The sequence below is a fragment of the Protopterus annectens genome, chromosome 4.part0 (assembly GCF_019279795.1).
Source record: "Protopterus annectens isolate FY-2018-M chromosome 4.part0, PAN1.0, whole genome shotgun sequence".
NCBI classification, from domain to species: Eukaryota; Metazoa; Chordata; order Ceratodontiformes; family Protopteridae; genus Protopterus; species Protopterus annectens.
Genome location: NC_056733.1, coordinates 500,829,435 through 500,851,652, shown reverse-complemented (window position 1 = coordinate 500,851,652; position 22,218 = coordinate 500,829,435). Strand labels below are relative to the sequence as shown.

Genomic DNA, 22,218 nt, shown 5'->3' with positions numbered 1-22,218 from the left:
TCCACCTATAGTGATGCTGAGATGGGGGGGGGTGTTTGCCCTAGTCCTATCTGCATCAGGTTGCCTGTAGCTATGTTGTGTGTGTATGTGGTCTGATTGGCCACCATTACAGGTTGTGTTGTTATGTTGCCTCTGAGATTGCAAACATATGGGAAGATGGCCTTGTGATTATCCCTGGTGGATGTCTTCAGTTTGTACTCATAGCTGGCCTTACAGTAATCCAACAGTTCCCCTATATGACTGTTCAGACAATGACTGGCTTGATGCCAGGCCAGTTCCTGCCCCTACTTTGCCCACTAGAGCCACAATAGGGACCAAGAATGTGGTTTGGGTAATGCTGCTGTTCAGCAAAGGGGATTACTCTACATTGGTGGAGGCAGGTATGACATGTAAGGTATTGGTGAGTCCATGCAGCAATGTATGTGTTCAATTAATTGTTTGTCATGGGCATGGCCACAAAGTCATAACACAGTTGGACACCTCTGCAATTTAGTCATGATAATCATGCTTACTCTACTAACCATGGCTGTGTCACGACAATGCAACAACCAGTAGCTGTAGACATGTCATACTTTTGGGTGCACACTAAGATTACACATGTGTACGCCATGTACAGCTGTTTTAACTGACACTTTGCATCCCATGTCTGTTTTCATGAGGTGGACACATACACCTACTCATACTGACATGTGCATAGCTAATACCTCACATGCATGTATGTTCTATGTCAGTATATCGCACTAAATTCACACTCTTGCTGCATAGTCATCCCTCTCAACCTGTTACAGCAGGACATCTGTAGGATGCCATGCATACAAGGGTGCAATGGGACAAAATCAGTGACAGTGTCTCAATATTGCTGTAACATACTTGAGTCATTCAATAGCACAGCAGCCTTTGCACTGACAGGCATCCCCAAAAGGATGTCCAACAGTCATATAGCAGGAAGAGAGGGGAAAGAATAGGAGGGTGGTATTGAGGGTAATAATTGTTAATGTTGGTAGTATGAGTGGTACAGGGACCAGGCTACCTGATATGATGGCTAGGGGATGGTTGATATATTGTGTGCATGTGCAAGAGACCACATGGAAGGGGATCATGGCTGGGTATATGGTAGGCAGGTCACAATTGTGGTATCAAGGTGTGGACTGGAGGTGGAAGGAGGTAGGGCTAATGCTGAAGGAACAGTATGCCAAGATTGTTTTTGGTGTGTCTGATAGAGTGATGTTTCTGAAGCTGTAACCTGACCACCAACTGGTGTTCCCCAGTTGATGATTGCATGCCGAGCAGCTATGTAGTTATTCCAATAGCCAATGTCATGGCAACACGGTCCTATAATTGAGTACTCCATGTGGGCGTTAGCCCTTTCCCTTACCTGTGAGGAAGACATCCTGGAGGTGTGTGAGCTAATACTTCTTAGAACAAGACCTGTGGAGACAAGCCAACTAAATGGTGGACAAGACTTAGGGGCGGAATGTGAGTATTGCTGTTATATGTTTTGAATACTGCTTGTTTAACAGGGTTTGCCTAAACATGCTACTTCTGCATGGGTTTCAGTCTGATAAAGTTCTGTGTCTGCATAGCTCTCAGCTGTAGGGTTATCCACATAATGGCCAGAGGTTTGCCTATGTTTGGTCTGTTCCCCAGACAGGTGTTGTCTTGGCAAATTAGTAGCATACTCTGGTGATTGCAATCAGTAAGTGCTAACATCCATTTGTTTTTCTGACTTTATATCCCTCAGAAAATATATGTTACAACAAACTCTGTAACACCAGCAATTTTCTCAGTGTATAACAGCAATATTTCAAGTATGGCCATATTTTTGGGCCTCTGTCCCAAATTATGTCAGGCTTTGTACAGATGCCATACAGTAGCAGGTTGATAGTTAGGGTCTACCATTATTTTGTTCTATCATTCCTGCTGGGGGGAAAGAGTAGACAACATGTGTGACTCTGTACATTCAAGAGGTTGGAGAGTAGCAAGTGTTTTAAAACTAGGCTGTCAGAACATGTGAGACATATTGCTGATGAGAAAGAAGACTGTTCTGTAGCTGTACATTTTAATAATTTTCACCATGGCGATAGTAGTCACGAAAGAACATTTGTAATGTACAGAATCAGTTTAAATTCTTAAATGTGATACATTATCCCCTAGGGGGTTAAATGAGTAGTGTAATTGGAGGCTGTTTAGATACATGTAATTAAGTGTAGTGGGTTACAAAGTACTGCTTTGGAAAAAGTCTGTTTCTCAGTTTGATCAGTCATCAAAGAACAATTGTTATGTACAGAATCAATGTATGTTTTTAAATGTGATACATTATCCCCTAGGGGGTTGAATGAGGAGTGTAATTGCAGGCTGTGCATTTAAATGTACTTAAGTGTTAATTGCATCTTCTAATTAAGGCAAGTATTTCTTGTAATGTGTTACTCCTTGAAGGCTTTGGCAAAGACAGCATAGTAAAATGAACTTGTGTGAAGTACTGTTTGTGTTTTTGTTAACTATCTTCACTCATTGTAGTTGTTTTGCTAAGAGGTCACAGTATATGTCTGGCCTATCATGATTTTGTAACAGTGTACTGTTCACGTATTATTTGGACTGGGGCACATGTGAGTGTCATGGGTTCTTTTGTATCCAACTGTGCATGCTGCCTCAGTTATGGGTGGTCTTTCAGCAGCATATGTTTGTATGGGTATTTAGAGACATGTATGCATATATATATATATATATATATATATATATATATATACATATTTTTTTTATACATACATATATATGTGTGTCTATATATATATATATATATATATATATATATATATATATATATATATATATATATATATATATATATATAATATATATATATATATATATATATACACACACACACACACACATCAGTATTTCTTGGTAATATATCTATATATTGTTGTTTTATATATATATATGTATCTCCACACATATCTCTCTATCCCTCTATATATGTACATTTTTTTTCACATATATACTTGTAGATAGCAATCATTCCTCATTGCTCAGTGTGTCTTTCTTATTGTAAACTGACTGTACTGCACGATATGTTGTAAAAAAAACAAACATCCTGCTATCTCACAGCTAAGATGGCCTAGTGTTAAATTGAGTGACTATTGTGATTAGCATCCTGGGTTCAAGACTGAACACAGTTGAGTATTTTGTTACTGGTCAGAAGCTGGGCTGCTGGATACAGAGTGATTAAGGCACTTTTATGCAGTTGTAAGCGGGTTTGTGTGGGTTTGCGTAGAGCTAAGTGATGCTTATGTCTGCTTGGCGTTGCTTAACTTTGTTTACATCTACTTAAACCCATGCTACATTTAAATAAAGAAAAGAGGGAGACAGAAAAGTGGTGAAATGGGGGCAAGCAAGGGGTAAAACAAGATGAAGGGCAGCTAGGGATGTTCAGGATGGGTGTAGGAAAGGACCATAGCTCTGCATTTCTTTGACAGCAACAGCTGATATGACTGTGGGCAATTTGGAATTTAAAGCTTTTCTCCCCGGGCATCCACTGAAAAAGGACCAGCTTCCAGTTGGAATTTCCTGATAAACAAATGTAAAATAAAAAATAAAATAAATAATAAAATAGAGCCTCACACCCCACATGGAGGGGTGTGGGCAGCATAAAATGATGATAATTAGTGGGGTAGATTGAGTAAGGGGACTGTGTCTCTGGGCAAAATGCAGAGCTATGTATGGGGCATACTTTTTTTGGGACAGATGCCCTTTTTTTTTAAGGTGAGAGTGGGATTCTGGGGAAGGAGTGTAGGTAAGTGTGTTTAGGAATGTTTGGTAGGAGAGGTTGCATTTGCAGACAGAAAAGACACACAAGATGGCAGACAGGGGTGGTGTGTGACACATGGGGGGGACACCTGGAATGGGGAGGGTGGTTGGAAATCGGATGCCCTTGAGCCCCTAGATGGTAGTAGTGGGACTGATGTCCCCACCCGATGGTAGCCACCACTACTCCTTCACGGCTCCAAAAGTGGCTGTGTTGGGGGCTGAGCTGGAGGTGCCTGCTGCCGTTCATGCTCTGCCAGTCTACCCTCCTCCTGGCACAGTCTTTCATCCAGCTCTGACTGGAGGACACTGCGCACCATGCCATGGACCTCTTGCCAGGTGACAAGAACCTCACTATGCCTGTGTGCAGGAGGAGGATGAGCCTCATCCCCTGCAGCATTTCCACCTGAGGGTGGTGCAGGACCAGCAGATTAGGGAGGTCCAGGTTGGATCCCAGATGTGCTGGGAGCTGGTGTCTCGGCCAGGTGGGGTGGGAGAGGTTGATCCACCAGGATAGGCCTTCCCGAACATGCATGGAGTGAGAATTAACAAGGTGTATTGGTTAGTCATGAACAAAACATTTAAACATTAGTCAACACAGCATGCATGGGTATTCCAGTTGACCCAGAACATTGGAACTGTAACAGTGGCATGGCAGAACACATGCAGAAATGGAATGGCAGTCAGGATTGCAACAGCATGCCAGTTATATTTATGGCAACAGGTCAACAACAATGGATGTTCAACAAGGTATGTTAGTATGCACACAGTTTCAAATATAATAAACAAAATGGAACAAAGGTCCCAACAGTAAGTTTTGGTAACAACATACCCATATTCCATTTTGTTCAATTACTGGAGCAAATGAGTGATGGGGGAAGATGAAATAATTCCATTAACAACTGAATTCAGTGATACTTCTCAATACACTACTGTTCAATACTCTACGGTTCTGCCCACCCTTAACCTCTACCTGGGCCATGCAGCTACTACAGCACTTACACACATGTACATATAGGTTCATAGGTTCATAGGTTGGTACTAGGCTATCAGCCCTAGGGCCTATACAAGCCTAGCCATAACAATTCCCTGGCTATTTCTTCCCACATTATTTACTTTCCTGGACCCCTGTCTAGCAGGGCGACTGACGTGATCCCTGGGGTGAATTTCCTTTCTCCCATCCAATCGTCAAGGTTCCTCTTGAAGAGGTCCAAAGAGGCACTCTGCTTGACATGTATGGGCAATCTGTTCCAGAGTCTGGGGAGTCTCTGGGTCAGGAACCTATCCCTCCAGCATGTTTTGTTTATTGTGATGACAAGGTTTAGATCCCTGGAGCATGTAGCTCTGAGGGATTGGGATTTCTTTAAGTGTAGCATGTCCAACAGCTCTGGGTTTGACATGGCCTTGTATGTTAAGCAGAGATCGCCTTAATATGTGATCCTGGAGTACTATGGGGCAAGGCATGACAACTCTACATACATAAGTATAGGGGAGACATACCTGTCATACTTACTGGTACAAGTAACAATGTGTTCCCTGTCCTGCTATTCTGTAAGTGTGGTTTTGGCATACTTGTACTATGATGTTATCTGGGTGCAGCTTTCTTGGCAACAGGGGAAACTATCCATGGCAGTGTGACACTTGAAAGGCTAGTATTGGCCAGACTGCATAGTGTAGATGGCTAGCCTGCTTCTATTTGTAGGACTGGGGCTGCTCAACAGAACACGTGTACACATTTCATACATATACCCATCATACTGCTTCTGCAGATATTTCTTTACCTGTGGGGAAAATATCTGTTCACAATAGATTAGTGGTTGTACCAATATTCAAGTTTACAGCTGTACATCTAGAAAGACATGTTAACAGCAGTCCCTGGATTCGAACCATGGTGAGTGTGTGTGCAGAAGGGAACTACAGACCTAGTGTTGATCAAACTGAGCTACTGGGGAAGCGATGTCTGTTACTTTGGTTATTTCTGTCTAGTACATACTTTTCTACACACTCTACTTTTTTATCAAATGTCTTTTTATTTGTTTTCCATAATACCTACAACAAACATCAGTGCAAGTAACTATTGATGTTACTGTTTACACAATATGAGCAGATTATTAATACTAGACATTTGGACATTTTAATAAACAGACTTCAATTTAGAATCAAGTCAACACACTCTTTTGCAGTCTACACCTATTATTGTCTCACACTTTCCTGTACATTCAGAACTACATACAGCTGAAATTCAAAGGTTAACACAAGGCAATGCTGGCAGGAACACGGTACAAGATATTACTGAAGAAAATATTTACTTTTGCATTTTGTCAGTTATTTCAGATCCAAATTCTGAAGTATGCAGATGAACAGTGCTACATCACTTCACCCCAGTTACTGCATACTGCAGCAGCTACACAATTGTACTTTTCAGATATAAGACAAATGAAAGACAACTGTTTGTGGTAGTCAGCTTTATTATTTTTGACATAGCACTTTCTATAACTCAGAAATCCAGAGTTAGTATTACTGCATGATCTGCACAGGAGGACTGCTTCTCATTTGTAACTGTTACAGTAGCCCTGACACAGCAGTTTCTTAGCAGGTTCTTTCAGACAGCCTAATACATATCCTACTCTTCCTCTTCTCAAGTGTACCTTGTTTTCTACAAAACTCTGTATTACACAGCAGCTGGCACTACTGAGTTCTAACACTGGTAGCCTGACACATGCATTTATTAATTACATTTAGACCACAATTATATATACAGACCTTTACTATTTCTGATTTATTACAGCAGATATTACAAATATTTCTGTACTCACCAAACTCTCGGTGCAGTCGGACCAGGCGTTCTGTATGGGCATTAATGTTCGCAGCCCTCTCATCGGCAGCTGTATGGGGAAAGAACACACATTAAGCAGACCTGTACAGTAACGTATACAATTTTTAAATAATTATTTACAAATACCCAGACTGGATACATACAAACATCTGGAACTTCCTCTGCTTGTGCCTCTTGGATCCACTGGGCTAAGAGTTCACCCCTCCTATGCTTTAGGTCATCATAGTGATGATGCACCTGCTCATCAGTTCAGGGTATACCAGTGGCACTGGTGAGATCGTGTGCCAGACAGTCCCAGGCCTCTGCTTTGTACTGGGAGCCCTGGTACAGGCCCTGCAGCAGTCTAGCTTCATGGTCTTTGATAAGGAGTCCAACCATGACCCTGTAATCCTGGATGTCCCAGCATTGCACCCAAAAGCGAACACCCTCTCCTACACCTGCCATTGTTGCTGCCCTGATCAGACTCTAAGAGATATGTCTGTATTCCCACCTGTGTGGTTTAAATAAGGCCATTCAAATATGCTAAGCTATGCTTAGCTCCAAGCAAATCCACTTAGCAAGGATTAAACCAGATAAGCAAAGCTTACAGTTGCTAAGGATTGCTTACATTTTCATGCTTAAGCAATCCTTAGCTTATTTCAGCAGAGCTGTGGCAGGCTTAACTGGCTGCAAACAATTATTTAAAAAAAAAAGAGAAACATTTTTTACATTTCCCTATGGTATTTTCCCAGCCATACACTACCATATGTGAGACATATGACTTACAAATATCATTCCAATTTATAAAAAATAATTTACAACTGCTTCCACACATAAGATATACAAGCTAGAGCTGGAATTTGAACCATGCGTGGCTTGCATGCTAAACCAGTGCTCTATCCACTACACTACATCAGCAATGCAGACTTCTCCTTCAGAATTCTATTTCACTCTCAAATAGCATTTAAGCTGGGCTGAGCAAAGTGCTGTGGTGCGCAAAGCCACTGCGCTGTGCTTAAACTTTATTTTTATTGTAAAAAAAAAAGTAAAATGAAATATTAAATTATAACATATTTATCAGCAGGCTGCAGGCATGTGAGGCAGGGATCTAGCCATTCTAGGGGCAGTCATGTACTGTGCGAGCTACTTCTTGGAGATTGTGTGTGTGTGTGTTTTTTTCTTATTTCAGCGTCCACGGACACTGACATGCTAGTTTTACATTCCATTGTCCGCAGACACTGAAATAATGCATAATATTAGAGGCAGGCTCCAATATTATGCAACTTCCTTTTTTGAAAGCTCCAATATTATGCAACTTCCTTTTTTGAAAATGCCATACGGCACTTTCTGAGTGCAGGGGGCATGTTTAAGTGTCTGTGCAGGACTTATACATGCCCCCTGCACTCATACACGGATCGTTTAGGTGTAGGAATACATCATCACGCCCTCATTAATATGTAGGGCACGCTGCTGCTGTATTCCTACATGGAACAGTCCGTCCAAGAATAGACTATTCTTTCACGGACTGTTCATAAATCTTGGGGACTGTTTTACTATATTTACAGTGAACAACTTAATATATTTCATTTAACTAAACTTATAAATATATTTCTAAATGTAAAACAAATACTTCTTGTAAGAAAATGTCATTAAATTATAAGTAGCCGGATTGGTAACTTTGAGTTTATTTTAGTTAAGAATGTTATTTAACATTGCTTAGTATGTGCATTGCTGGGTTAACTGAATGTCAGGTCTAAGTAATATGCTAATTGGAAGTGTTAAAGTGCTGGCAATTTTGTTTTCTTTGTTCCTGTATAATTCATTCCTTTCACAGGTCATTTATTTATTATTATTAACACTTAAAAAAGCTTGAGAACAAAAGAATGCTCCTCAAGCTGTTTTGAAGAAAACAAGGTCAGAGGTCATTACTGATGTCTGTGAAAACAGGAAGAAACTTTTATTTCAAGTATATATGTGAGAAATATTCTCAAAATATTGTTTTTTACATTTATTTAGAAGTAAAGAATTGATATAAAGGTTTAGTAATGTTTTATATTGAGCTGTTGCTGACATATAATTTGCTTATATTTTGCTGAATATTAAAAGCTTATGCAATAGTGAATTAACTCTAACTGTACATATTAAGGAGTAAGTATAGTTAGATGCTTTTTACTGATTAGAACAATTTAAAAGAATCAAGAAGAATAAGAAACTTACAGAGGAAAATAGTAGCTGTTATATGCTGTGATTTGTCATTTCCACATACTATAATCAATTTCTAATGTCAGGATGTGAAGCTTAGATCAGAATAGCAGTTCACAATGGCTAAACACACACACACACACACACACACACACACACACACACACACACACACACACACACACACAAGTTAAACAAGCAGGAATTATTTCATATACTGTCAAGATTGCTTGTAATATTAGAATTAATAAGAAAAGTAAACATCTTATGAACAATATGCAAATGCACAAGGAATGAAACATCTACTATGTAAGATTAATAGAAGCAGTATCAGTAAGTTGTGAAACATATACGGATATTGTAATCTCTAATAGAGAGCTGATGATTAAATAGCTCTGATGGGAGATTTTAGAAATATAGGTTATATAGAATAAGGTAGAATATCAGTGAGCAAATATGACAGGAAAATATACTTAAATAAACTGCTTATAAGAAATATATGTATTATATATACCTGCATATGGCAGAAATGTGAATGTACAAGATCTCATATAATTTACATAGAAAATCATATAAAATACTTGAAAATACCCTGAACGATGAAATCTGAAGCTTGATCATGTGCACTTTAAAGATATTTGCATATTGTATGATATTGGATTCATGGAGAGTTACTGAACTAACTCATTTCATGAGACAGAGCTGAATTTTGAGTGTTATATTGCGGAAGCAGTACATCTATTATGAAAGCAAAGTAGAATTTTTAATATGTTCGACCCCAGGAAGGGAGAATGGGATTTGAATTAAGCACATTGTAACTCTTGAATACTATATAGACTGCAAGTTTTTTTTTACTCCATAGAAATAGCAAGATTTTCTCGTTAACCTTAGTAATGTACATATTTTAAGAGTGTTTCACAATTTGTGATATAGACAGTTTGAGTTTTATAATTAAATCGGAACTTTTGTCAGATTTATTGAACATGTGTGTATCTTTTAGCATGATAAATATATGTGTGCATTGATTTTCCTTTGGTATAGTAGCTTAGTATGATAAGATTATCTATAATTTGCACCATTGCAGAAATCTTTATTTCTTCATGTCCCACACAGTTTTACTTATTTAGAGATTTCGTTATATAATAGTTTTAAATGAGCAAATAATTTAGTAATGCTAAATGGATAATTTATACTACTATCACATGAACATGTATATAGTATGCTATTTGTTGGAATATTTAATATTTGTGATTAATATAAGACAATTGCTAAACATTTATATAGTAATGGGGAGTAGTTTTAAATTTTTATTTATTTTATTTTACATTTGTTAACTTGGCTAGTCTAACTGGATATATTTCCATTTTCAGTACAGGCCCGAGGAGAAAAGCTCCAGTAGTAGCAAATAGAAATGAAAACAAATATTGTTACATAGTAAATGAAAGGATTTCAATAAAAATACAAGTAATAGTAAAATTGGTATTTACACTAGAAAAGTGACATACAGTATAAGAGAAATTATTACACAGTATGATACATGAGGAATTTTAGTACATCAACAGGATAGAATACACACAGTACATTGATTTGAGTTTACTAGTTACAGTCCTGTTTCCAAGGTGTAAGCAGTAAAGTTTTAGTAAATAAAGTGGGAAAAGGAGATATAAGTATTGAAGGCAGAAGATTAGTCAGGGTTGCTGCAGGGGCATAACCAGTGTGTATTGAGGTGTCTTTTGAGGTTTTGTTTAAAGACAGGCAAGGAAGAAAGTAAAGTTAGTTCATTTGGTAGTAGGTTCCAGTTTTTTCCCCGCTGCGTTAGAGAACAGGGAATCTCCAGCCAAGTTGTTAGACTTGCTTATGCTAGCTAGAAGTTTGCTAGAAGAGCATAGTGAATTTAGACTTTTGTAGGGGATTATGAGGTTGGAGAGTATAGGAGTGCTGTTAGGTTGGTAGAATATCTTGTGGGCAATGGTGAGTTTGGAAAATATCAGATGGTTTTGTAGTTCAAGCCAACCTAGCTGCAGTAGATTCAGACAGTGGTGAGTTCTAAAGGGATTGCCAGTGACAAATCTGGTGATGTTATTATAGGAATTAGCTAGTTTGATAAGATTATTTTTCTTTAGGTTAGTATATATGAGTGAGGCGTACAGAAGAGTTGAGAATAAATGCGAGTGAGCAATCTTGGTTCTGGCAGCTGGAGTTAAGGAAGGTTTGATTCTGTATAAGGAGCCTATTTTTCTATTGACTATTTTTATGGTGTTGTTTTTATGGCTATCAAAATTAAGGCTATTGTCAATAGTAATTCCTAACAGTTTAGTGGTGGAGTCGGGGGATATAAGGGTGCCATTATTGGAACTGACTGAGAAATCTATGGGGGGGATTTATTGGTGGGTGTAAAGAGTAGGAGCTTAGTTTTTTAGCATTGAGAAGGAGGCAACATTTAGAGAACCATGTCTCTACTAAGTTAAACACCTTCTGAGTTAGAGAATGTGGTTCTGATGGAGAGTTTGCTGAACATATTAGCATAGAATCGTCTGCATATTGAATGCAGGTGGCTTGAGGAATTGCTACATGGAGGTCATTGATAAATAGTAAGAAAAGAAGAGGTCATACAACAGAGAACTGCCTATTGCCTATTACTGAGGTAGGACCTGAACCATTGAACAGCCTGAGAGTCTAGGGAAAGGGATTCAAGAATGTTTATAAGAAGGGTGTGGTTTACCATGTCAAAAGCTTTTGAGAGGTCAATAAAGAGTGCAGATGAGAGGCTGTTTTTATTGCTATTTCTATTGATGGCATCTGTAAAGGATAATAGGGCAGTTCTGGTAATATGTGATGGCCTAAAGCCATGCTGGCAGTTAGCTATTATGTTATGTTGAGATAAATGGTTTAATAGTTGACGGTGAATACATTTCTCCATAATTTTTGCTAAGGGTGATAAAAGAGCTATCGGCTGGTAGTTAGAGTAATCATTTGAGTTACCACCTTAGTGTAGGGGGATAATATGGAAGATTTTCCAGATGTCTGGAATGGTTCCCTCCTTAATGATTCTATTTATGAGGATGGATATAGGATATGCAATTACTTTGGCTCCATTTTGCAGATATTCCGATGGTAGCTGGTCAGCAGAAGGAGTACAAGGCTTAAGTTTTTGGATGAATTTGTAGATGAGAGTGGTAGAGATGGTTTGCAAATGGAATGTTGGTAGATAGCCGGGTATGGTGGTAGGAAGACTTGAGTTATCTGGGGTTAGTTGACTGGCTAGCGATTGTATGGTCTCTGTGAAGAAAGTATTGAAGGCATTGGCAGTTTGATGGGGGTATTTAGATTGGCCCATAGTGGGGTAGGTGTACGAGAGTGCCCTCGGAGAAGGAGTTTATTGATACTTGACCAGAACCTCTGAGGATTATTTTGGTGAGTCTGCTGTAGTTTACAGTAGTAGTTCTTTTTGTCTGTAAGTATTGCCTTTTTTGTACTGTTTCTCAACTGCCTAAAATTTTGTTACTCAGAGATATTTTTGGTAGCTTTCCATTTAGCCCAAGACCTGTTCCTAAGCAAAATTTTCTGTCTGGTTTCTTTAAGAAGCCAGGGGGCTGGTTTGGACTTCATTCTGCTAGACCATTTAGGTGCTTGCTTATCAAGGATCACTAAGCATTTAGAGTTAAGATACTTAGCCTCTTTAAGTGGGAGAGTTTTTAGAGGGTTCCAGTCACAGGCATTAGGTTCATTCTGGAATAATAGTGGGTTAAAATGTTTGTTGGTACATGCAATCCTATAAGTAGGGGGGTTGAAATATCTTTTTTTGCATTATAATGTAGGTCAAAGTATGATCACTAACATCATCTGGCAGAATTCCTGCCTTATAAGCTTATTGCTGTCTATTTATAAGTATCCAATCTAAGGTGCTCTCTTTTTTGTTTGGTTTGTTGATTCTGGTTGTGGAGCTGATTGTTTGACTAAAGCCATGAAGGTTGATCTGGGAGGTAGGATTATCAGTGTTGACACCTTTCCAGTCAGTATTAAAATCACCTAGTATTATTGCCTCTTGTGGGTAAGTTGAGGACACCCAGATTATTTATAGAATACCATAATATTTGCATCCATCCATCCATCCATCCATCCATCCATCCATCCATCCATCCATCCACATCCTCTATTGTACTGCTATTATTACCAGGAGGTACGTAGATACAGATGATATATAAAGATTTGCTAGGGTTGATTTGAAATCTGGAGATAAGGACTTCTGCCTTACTATCCTTAGGTGGATTGTATGGTAAGGAGGAGATCTGAAGTCCATCTTTGAATAGAATTGCTACTCCCCCGCCCTTACATTTTATGCGGTCTTGTCTCAATATATTGTATCCTCGGGGAATGATTTCATTGTCTTTAGTTCCTGTTTTTAACCAAGTTTCTGTCAGGCAGAAGATGTCAAAGGAGTGAATATCTAGAAGGGCATGGAGATGGGCTGCTTTGTTATTAATACTGCAGATATTAAGATGTCCTATTAGGAAAGAGTTGAGGAGTTTAGGGTGGGTAACTAGGGTAGTGGGATTGGTTGGGCCAGGGTTAGGGTGGATGTCACCATCTTTTAAGGAGGGATTTCTTAGTTTTAATGCAGGGTTATATATAAAGCTAGTTTGATATTTCAGTTTTTTACTGTAAGTTTATTGTATTTAGTTGTGAGAGTCTATGGTATTTAGCTAGCAGATTGCTGGGATTGGAAGTGATATTTATCTGACTGTGGGAGAGTATAGGAGTGTGCATGGCTGTTTGTTTTGGAGAGTAATTAAACTGGTAATAATACAGTTTTTCAAAGGAGGTGAGGAGATAGGCTGAGGTGAGGACAGCTGTAAGTAAAGCTATGAGTATTAGCCTCCTAACATTAAATGGCAAAATATATAATTAATTAATAGTTTCTTATTATTTTCATCTTATATATACTATTACATTAATTATTTGTAAGTCAGGGTAGCTTTTGGTTAATTTTTGATGGATTTTTAGGTATTGGTAATTAGAGAGATAGAACAGTAGTTTATTTGTTAGGCAGACTAGGAACTTTGATATCTATGGTAGGTTGACTTTTATTAGTAATATATACAGATTAAGTTGTAGACTTGTTTCTGTTTTTGTTATTGACAGGTTTTAGTAATTAAGTTAGTAGAAAGGAAGAGTTCAAAAATGTGGAATGTTAAGATAGTGTTGGAAGACTGCATTAGTGTCTTATACAGTATTAAACTAATATGGTGGATACATGTATCATATCATCTCTTAAAAGAAATATTTTCAAATACACAGTATGAATAGTTTTAATATATTATTTGTTAATGTATATAGATTAAATAATGGCAACAAAAGGAAATTATCAATGAGATATCTAAAATTAAATAGAGGAGACTTTATATTATTTTAAGAGTTTCATGTGATAGATAAAGATATACAATATTTAAATAGCATAGGTTATGAAATGTTATCACCTGCTTCTTTTAACAAAAAAAGTAGAGGAGCTGCTATACTTTGGAGAAAATCTACTGCAATGCCTAAGGTCATGGAATCCATTAATAATCTCAAAGGAATGTACACATTTGTAGTAATTAAATATAATGACAAACTCTATACATTAGCTAATTTTTACTGGATCCCTGTAACAGGTGTGTATAAGAGTGGTTAAAGATCATTTAAACTAACTACAAAGTCATTGGAAGAATGGTTTAATTTTAGCAGGGGATTTTAACTGCATGTCTAGTAAAGAAGATAAAAGTGAACAGAAGAAAGCTAAAATTCTGGCATCAGCTAAATCACTAAACAGATGGATTATTAATACAAATTTAGATGATTTAGTAGTAAAAGAAGATAAGTCATTGTTTATCACTCATTATTTTTATTCACATTGGAAGCAAACTAGAATTGATAGGATTTATACCTCTACAGATTTACTTAATAAAGTGAATTATTTTAAATCTAGTCCATGTCCTTTCAGATTATTTATAGAATACCATAATATTTGCATCCATCCATCCATCCATCCATCCATCCATCCATTCATCCATCCATCCACAGCACCTTGTTCTCATTTTTGCACATGAGTTAGGGGAGTCACTTCAACACTGACAATCACCTAGAGCCAAGGTTTATACCACCGGGTGGTTAGCCCTGCTGCAGAATCCGAGAATATATGATAAAATTAAAAGAATTTAAGAATTACCTTAAGGAACAAATCCAAAATGTTTTATCTTTCAATCATAATGGTCAGGTTAGTAAAGTCATATTATAGGACTCTTAAAAAGCCTATTAAGGATAGAATGGGAAAATGGGCTTGTAATAAAATGAAACAAATGGATAAAGAGTTGTTAAAATACAAGATGAAATACACAAAGTGAGATATAAACAACAAAGAACTTAGTTAATGCTGAAGTCATTAAAAAATAATGACAAAATATCAGACAATTTTAATGCATAAAGTGGAGGTAGCTTTAGAAAAAAATACAATTGCACAGATATGCAATGGCTTAAAAAATCTATATAGACTAGCTAATAGAAATAAGATTTTTTTTCTTTGATGCTGTTGTTGTTGTTGTGTCTTTTGTCTTTTCCCGGTTAGGGGTCGCCACAGTGGAACTCCACTCCGCTAATGATTGGCATAAGATTTTTACTTGCCGAGTTGCCAGCTCTGACACACAACCTTCAACGAAGGTATGCCCATTCATGCATGTCTCCACACAGAAGATGCTTTAGCTGAGAATCGAACAGGACAACGTCTTAACTATGAGGCGACAACACTACCACAGCACCACCACTGCAGTCTTTGATAAACATCTTTATTAAATTATTACATATGACATAGGCAATCTTACATTTATAGAAATGAAAAACAAACACTGACAGCATTTTAGTTGCAAACATTATATATCCCAGACACCATTGAAACAACTGTAGTTGCAAACATTATACACCACTTATAATCTATCCAGTCATTGTCAGTTAAGCATTATATTGATCATTCAAATCCTGCCTCTTAAACCTTGTTCCCTCTCCGCATATATTGTTCCCACATTTCCTATTTTTTCCAATGTAGTTTGCTTTGTCCTGTTTATAAATATCCCAATTCCAGTTGTTTTATCTGTTACTAGACTATGGGATCAATTTTCTAGTAATTGCTTTTTTGGCAGCCACCATAATTAGACTCAGTAAGGCTTTACTATGTCTAGGCAATTCTAATTCTGTATCATAGCTCAAAAAAATAATCTCCCCAGCCAATCTAATTTGTCACCCAGCATCTCTGACAGAGTGGACTGCAGGTAATCCCTAAAGTCTGCCAGGTCATTATACTCCCAAACTATATGTTCCCAGCCACCTCTTTCTTGCCTGTCACACTTCCAACATTTGCTATCCACCTGAGGAAAAATTATTTTGGAGTCTACCTGGGGTATAAAATTGCCTATGTAAACACTTCCAGGCAAAGATCCTAAGTCTTCTAGACTTTATTGCATATTTGACTTGTTTATCCAGTCCCTCTTCCCAATCCTTTCTAAGCTCCTCTGATTGATTCTTATAATTATCATGCAATATTGTATATGCTCTACTAATTATTCCTTTTGTAATGGCAGCTTCTGTTCTAGATTTTATTAAAAACTCTACAAGTGCTGGTCTTCCATTTAGGACCCCCCCCCATTTCTTTCTCTTTGCCTATACTCTAATATCTATGCTTGATAGGGAAGGCAATCACTAACCTACAGTCCAAATAAATTCTTGGCCTCTTTCCATACTATTTCCTTTCCCTTTCTAGTTATTTGCTCCCAATGCATTGGTTCCTTTACCAGTTTACTCCAAAAAATTCCAGCCCCCTCTTGCTCATTATCTGTATCCCTAACCACAGTCATCCCTATCAGTGGAATCTCTTTTCTCCATTCTCCATTTTTGTGCTGGTTTAGTTCTTAGAATACTCCTTGCTGTTTTATGAATATAATAGGTTTACCTTTAAAACCACAAATTGCATTGGTTCAAGTGCTCATATGAGCAACTCAAAACCACAAAACTGACAATGTCAACAAACCTACATGTTCGAAAAACAGCAAATTGAACAGCAGATTTGCTGTTTTTTGAACATGAAATTTGAAGAAAAAAAAAAACAAAGTGTAAAGCAGGGGCTGTGCCCCCCACCCCCCACTTTATTATTCTAACTCCGTGATTGCACTACAGTGGGGAAAGGAACCATTTCCCGATCCCCACTATAGTGCAATCTGCCCCTGAATGTCAAATGTGCAATGAGCGAATCTCACTGTGTATTCGCTCATTGCACATTCAAACCTTTTTCCATTTGGCATTTGCAAACCTTGCAAACTGCCTTTCGGAAATGTGCTGTTCACCCTTCTGCAAATCACGGTTTTAAAGGTAAACCATATAATACTCTGTGATTTTTGTTATTCTCCTTCAGAGTCTGCATCCAAAATCCCAATCTCTCTATCTCTCTTTATTTCTTGAGCTACCCCCCTGTATCATCATCACTTTCCACTTTGAATTATAGTTTTCTGCTTGTGCTATGTATAAGAGCTTTAACTGTGTTGCTCTAAAATATCCCCTCAAATTGAGTAATAGAAGTAAGATGTTAAGCAAAAAAGCACAAATCAATAATATTCAGAATCCTCACACTAATAAGTTTACTGCAGACATAAAGGAAATACTTAATAATTTTTTTAAAAGAATACCATGCGGATCTGATAAAAATAATAATCCTGATGATTACAAAATTGATAATTATTTAAAGAAAATGTTACTAATAAACTTAATGACCAACAAATCTCTCTATTGAATAATCCTATTACCCTAATAGAAGTTATAGAAGCTTTTTTAAAAAAAGGAAAATGGTAAAGCTCTAGGGTCAGATGGTTTAAGTATAGAATTATATAGACTGCTTCAGTTAAATATTTTAGAATTACTGAGCAACATTTTCAGGATAATTCAGAGTGACAAAATAATTCCTCCCTCATGGAAAATGTCTGTAATTTCACCTATACTTAAATAAGGAAAGGATAAGTTAGTTCCCTCATATAGATCTGTTTCATTATTAAAAGTTGAATATAAAATATTTACATCCATCTTTGTATTTGCTACAAGATGAAAAGATATTGTAGATAATTAATAAAGATAAAGCAGGATTTATAGTCAATAGATTAATGTATGATAATATAAAAAGGTAATAACTATCTTAGATTTAGCAAAAGAAATGAACAAGAAACTGGTCCTAATTAGCTTAGATATCAAGAAAGCTTTTGATTCTGTAGATTGGAACTAGCTGGTTAAAACTTTAGAAGCATTTCCAGAACAATGTATTGGAATATCAAACAACCTGTATAGAGACTCCAAAGTATGTGTTAAAATTGGATTTTACATTTATCAAGGATTCAGTTTAAACAAAGGCACATAAAAGGGTGCCCCTTTTTCCCTCTGCTATTTGCGTTAGTTCTTGATCCCTTAGTTAATAGTATAACAAGCAATGAAAAAAATGATGGATTCTCAATTAACATGGATTGTGTATCTAAAATGCATCTTTTGTTTCACTAACTATAGGAGATTTAACTTATTCTATCAAAGAAATAGTTAAAGAAATTGAAATGTTTCACAAAGTATTGCTGCTGAAATTTATTAATAATAAACCAAAACTTTAGTGTTAAATTGATTACTAGATAGTAAGATAAAAGAATTGAGAAGGAAAAGAACTGAAATGTTTAGGAATAAAAATCTATTAAGATGTGAGTAAGATTATTAATAATAATAATTTTGAAAAAAAGAATTGAAAAAGTGTTACTTCTTATTAAAAAATGGAATGAACATTTTTTTTTACTTTTGAGGACAGGTTAGTACTTATTAAAGTGATTATATTACCCAATATTATATTGCATTCAATAGCTTTAATACCGTAAAGAAACTTTTAAAGAAAATGGAAAATGCTAACTTCATTCTTATAGTATCCTAAAAAGCCATAAATTGCTTATCAAAATCATATACGACTATGGGAGTGTGGTGGTATTAGCTTCTGAGATGTAGAATCATATTCTATTGCTGCAAATGTTAACTATTTTATACTCTGTGTAGACTCAATTTATACTAGTCAATGGAAGGGTCTATATTAAATCAGTGAACTCTTAAAAAAACAAACACTGATTTATTGACCCCATGTAAGTGAAAGCTTACAATCCTGAACATGGAACAGTGATTTTTTTCCCAGGGAAAAAGAATCACTGTTCCACAAAAAAAAAAAAATAAAAATAAAAACTTCAAAACATTACACAGAGTGGGGGGCTTTTTCCCCCACACCCCCAATTTGGGGGGCTGTGCCCTCCACACACCCCTACTTAAATATGCTAACTCTGAGATCACACTACAGTGATGAAAATGGCAAAGTAACAGAGGCCAGGGAAAGAAATCGCTTATATGCCATTTCGCTATTTTGCTTTTTCTTGCTTTCAAGTTCAAACAAGATGCATTCGAAGGATTGCATCTTTGATTATATAACAGGAACCCCAATGGAAAAGCATTCAGGAGCAGATTACACTACATTCTTATAAATTTATCAAACATGATAAATTAGAATTATTTAACAATTCTTTCATCTGGTTAATAAAATTTACCTTAGAAGGAAACTCATTTCAGTCTTTACACTCTGCAAATATAAAATCAATTCTTAAACCAGCTAAGAAACATGTTTTTAAAACTTATTAATATCAAAGTGAATTTTTTTTTTTGTGTTTTCCCCTTGCACATGCTTGTAGATTTAAGAAAGCACAGAACAATGTTAAAATGATTTTACTAAAAAGGAAAAATTTAAGTTGTCAAAATATTTAATGAAAGATTATCCCGTGGATTTTCTATACCATGCACGGTGTGCAAGATCAGTGCAGGAGCTCTAGCAGGCAATATGCCTGCTGTGTGATCCAGGAACAGCCTGCAGGGGCATGCACGAGCATACCTGCACTAATTCTGCATGGACTAAGCCCCTGTATGCAAATCACCCCATTTGCAGGAGAAATCTATGCAAATGAGGTGATTTTGCAATCCAGGAAGCTTGCAGTCGGCCGTGCAGGACTAGTGTAATCTGTAGAAATGTACTAGGTTAGTAACCGAGTACATTTCCGCAAAATCCAAAATGGTGCTGTGACAGCTCCAAATAAAGGCTGCATATCATGTAGTAAGCATGCCAATGCTCAAGTATAAGGCCATTGGCATTGCAAATGGTGAAAAAAAGACAAAAATTAACTTTTATTTTTTTTACCCGATCTCGGCTGTTTAAGAGTAGGGCAGTGGCGCACAAACGGGATCGGGGGGAAATAACAAAATAAACCTAAATTAAGCTTTCTAGTTTTCTGCCATGCAAGTCAATGGCAGGCAGAAGACAGCATGGCCAGTGAGTAGTGGTTGCTAAGTGGGGAGGCTCAGTGTGAGACATGTAACTATGCATTAGCAGGCAATCCTATGCAAATCAGGGGAATGATAGTGAATCTCAGTTTTCTCCAGCATGTGAGTCAAGTCCCAACAGTGTAAGAGTAGGAATAGCTTGGTGCAAGCCTAGGAGTTAGGTGACATCATGGAGGGGTGTGTTTCAGGCATACTGTAAGCAGATTGGAGTCTTGTGGCTTGGGTTTCCTCCTAGCTTAGCACAGCTAAGCTAGGGTGTGTGTCTAAACCTGCCTAGCACTCCTTACATTGCCTAAGTGGGTGTGTGTGTGCCGCACACCGGGTTTTAAAGGCAGAAAAAAAAATTAAACCAGGAAATAGCAGCAGTTTGCACATCTGTGCACTCTGTTTTTGTGGTGCACCCCCGGGATTAAACAAGAAGGCAATGGGAAGGGAAAACAGCAGTAGGAAGGTAATCAAGGAGAACTAGCATAGCTGGCAGGTGAAATGCATCAGAGTAAGGCAATTACACAGGCAGCAGACCACCCCAGCCCAGAACACTACTATAAACTATGCAAACACCTTCCCCTCTGGTTTTTCACACACTCTACACCACCAGTGTAAACAAGGGAGGAACTTTTAACACTCACAATAGCAAAATGATAGGGGCTGCAATAGCTATCATACAACAACTTGTGGAAGAGGCTGAGGGTGGTGAGGATGTGAATGCTCTTGACCAACCCACAGTGAGGAGACGGAGAAGAGTGTACAGACCCAGCATAACCTACCAGGGGCTACATGAGCTGGAGATAGTGGAGCACTATAGGGTGGACAGGGACCTCCTACAGCAAATTGTTGAGCTGTAATGGCCACGCCTGACACACAGAGCTAACAGAGGGGAACCCATCCCAGTGGATACCAAGGTATGTGTAGGCCAATGCATACTAGCTACAGGTACCTTCCAAAGCCCAACTGGGGATATGATGGGGATTTCACAGGCATCAGCATCGAGGGTACTCCACCAGTTCCTGGATGCCATATCAGCACATGTCAGTGAGCACGTATATTTCCCCAAAACCCATGAGGCATTGGCCAGCAATATGCAACTAATCCACCAAATAGCAGAATACCCTGAGGTAGTGGGTGTTATAGACTGCATGCACATATGCATCAAAGCACCATGCAGTGAGTGGGGTAGGGTCTTCATCAACTGCAAGGGCTTCCCCTCCATCAACTGCCAGGTTGTGTGTGATGCCTAGGGCATAATAATGAATGTGTATGCTTGCTGCCCTGGAAGCTATTACGATTCCCACATCTGGTATCTGACGCAGCTGTACCAGAGATTTGCCAGTGAGGACATCCCTGATGGTCACCTAGTGGGGGATGCTGGATATGCACTGGAGCTGTGGCTGATGACACCCATCAGAAATGCACACACACCTGAACAAGAACTCCATATTGGGGCACATGCACAAACCAGAATTATAGCAGAGCATGTGTTTGGGATGCTCAAGTCATGGTTTTGGTGCCTGGACACATCCGGTGGAGCCTTGCAGTACTTACCAGCTACATGTACCCAAATTGTCCTTGTATGTGCCATGCTACACAATATGATCCTGTGGAAACAGCTGCAGCAGGAAGAGCACAGGGCAGGGCCACACAGCCCTCCCCCCCACCATTGCCAAGGCCTGCACAGATACAGAGTGACTCCTCGGAGGATCAACCTGAGCTGCCCCAGTAGGCAGTTGGAGGCGTGCCCAGTATGCCCTGGCCTTGGCAAACAGGCAATGCATAACACAAACACTGACACAGGAGGGAGCCAGGGAATAACACCTCTCTCTGGCTCTCACACACAGTAAAAGGGATGCCAAACATTACACTACCTGTGCTTAACCATGTGTAGGGAGTGTACTATGTGCATCTGACATAGGCAGCCTTGCAGCACCACCCTCAATACTGGGACACCCACAAGGTAAGTGACTCACACATGCCAGTCAGGGGCA

At 38.1% G+C, this 22,218-nt stretch overlaps 1 long non-coding RNA gene across 1 annotated transcript in view; it reads right to left on the bottom strand.

The window, feature by feature from the left end:
- Positions 1-6,643: 6,643 nt before the first annotated feature.
- The window catches only part of LOC122800128, a 924,001-nt gene continuing 908,426 nt past the window's right edge, over positions 6,644-22,218 (bottom strand). Inside the window, exon 3 of the long non-coding RNA XR_006364536.1 lies at positions 6,644-6,692. This is a non-coding gene — a long non-coding RNA (uncharacterized LOC122800128). The remainder of the gene's footprint in view (positions 6,693-22,218) is intronic.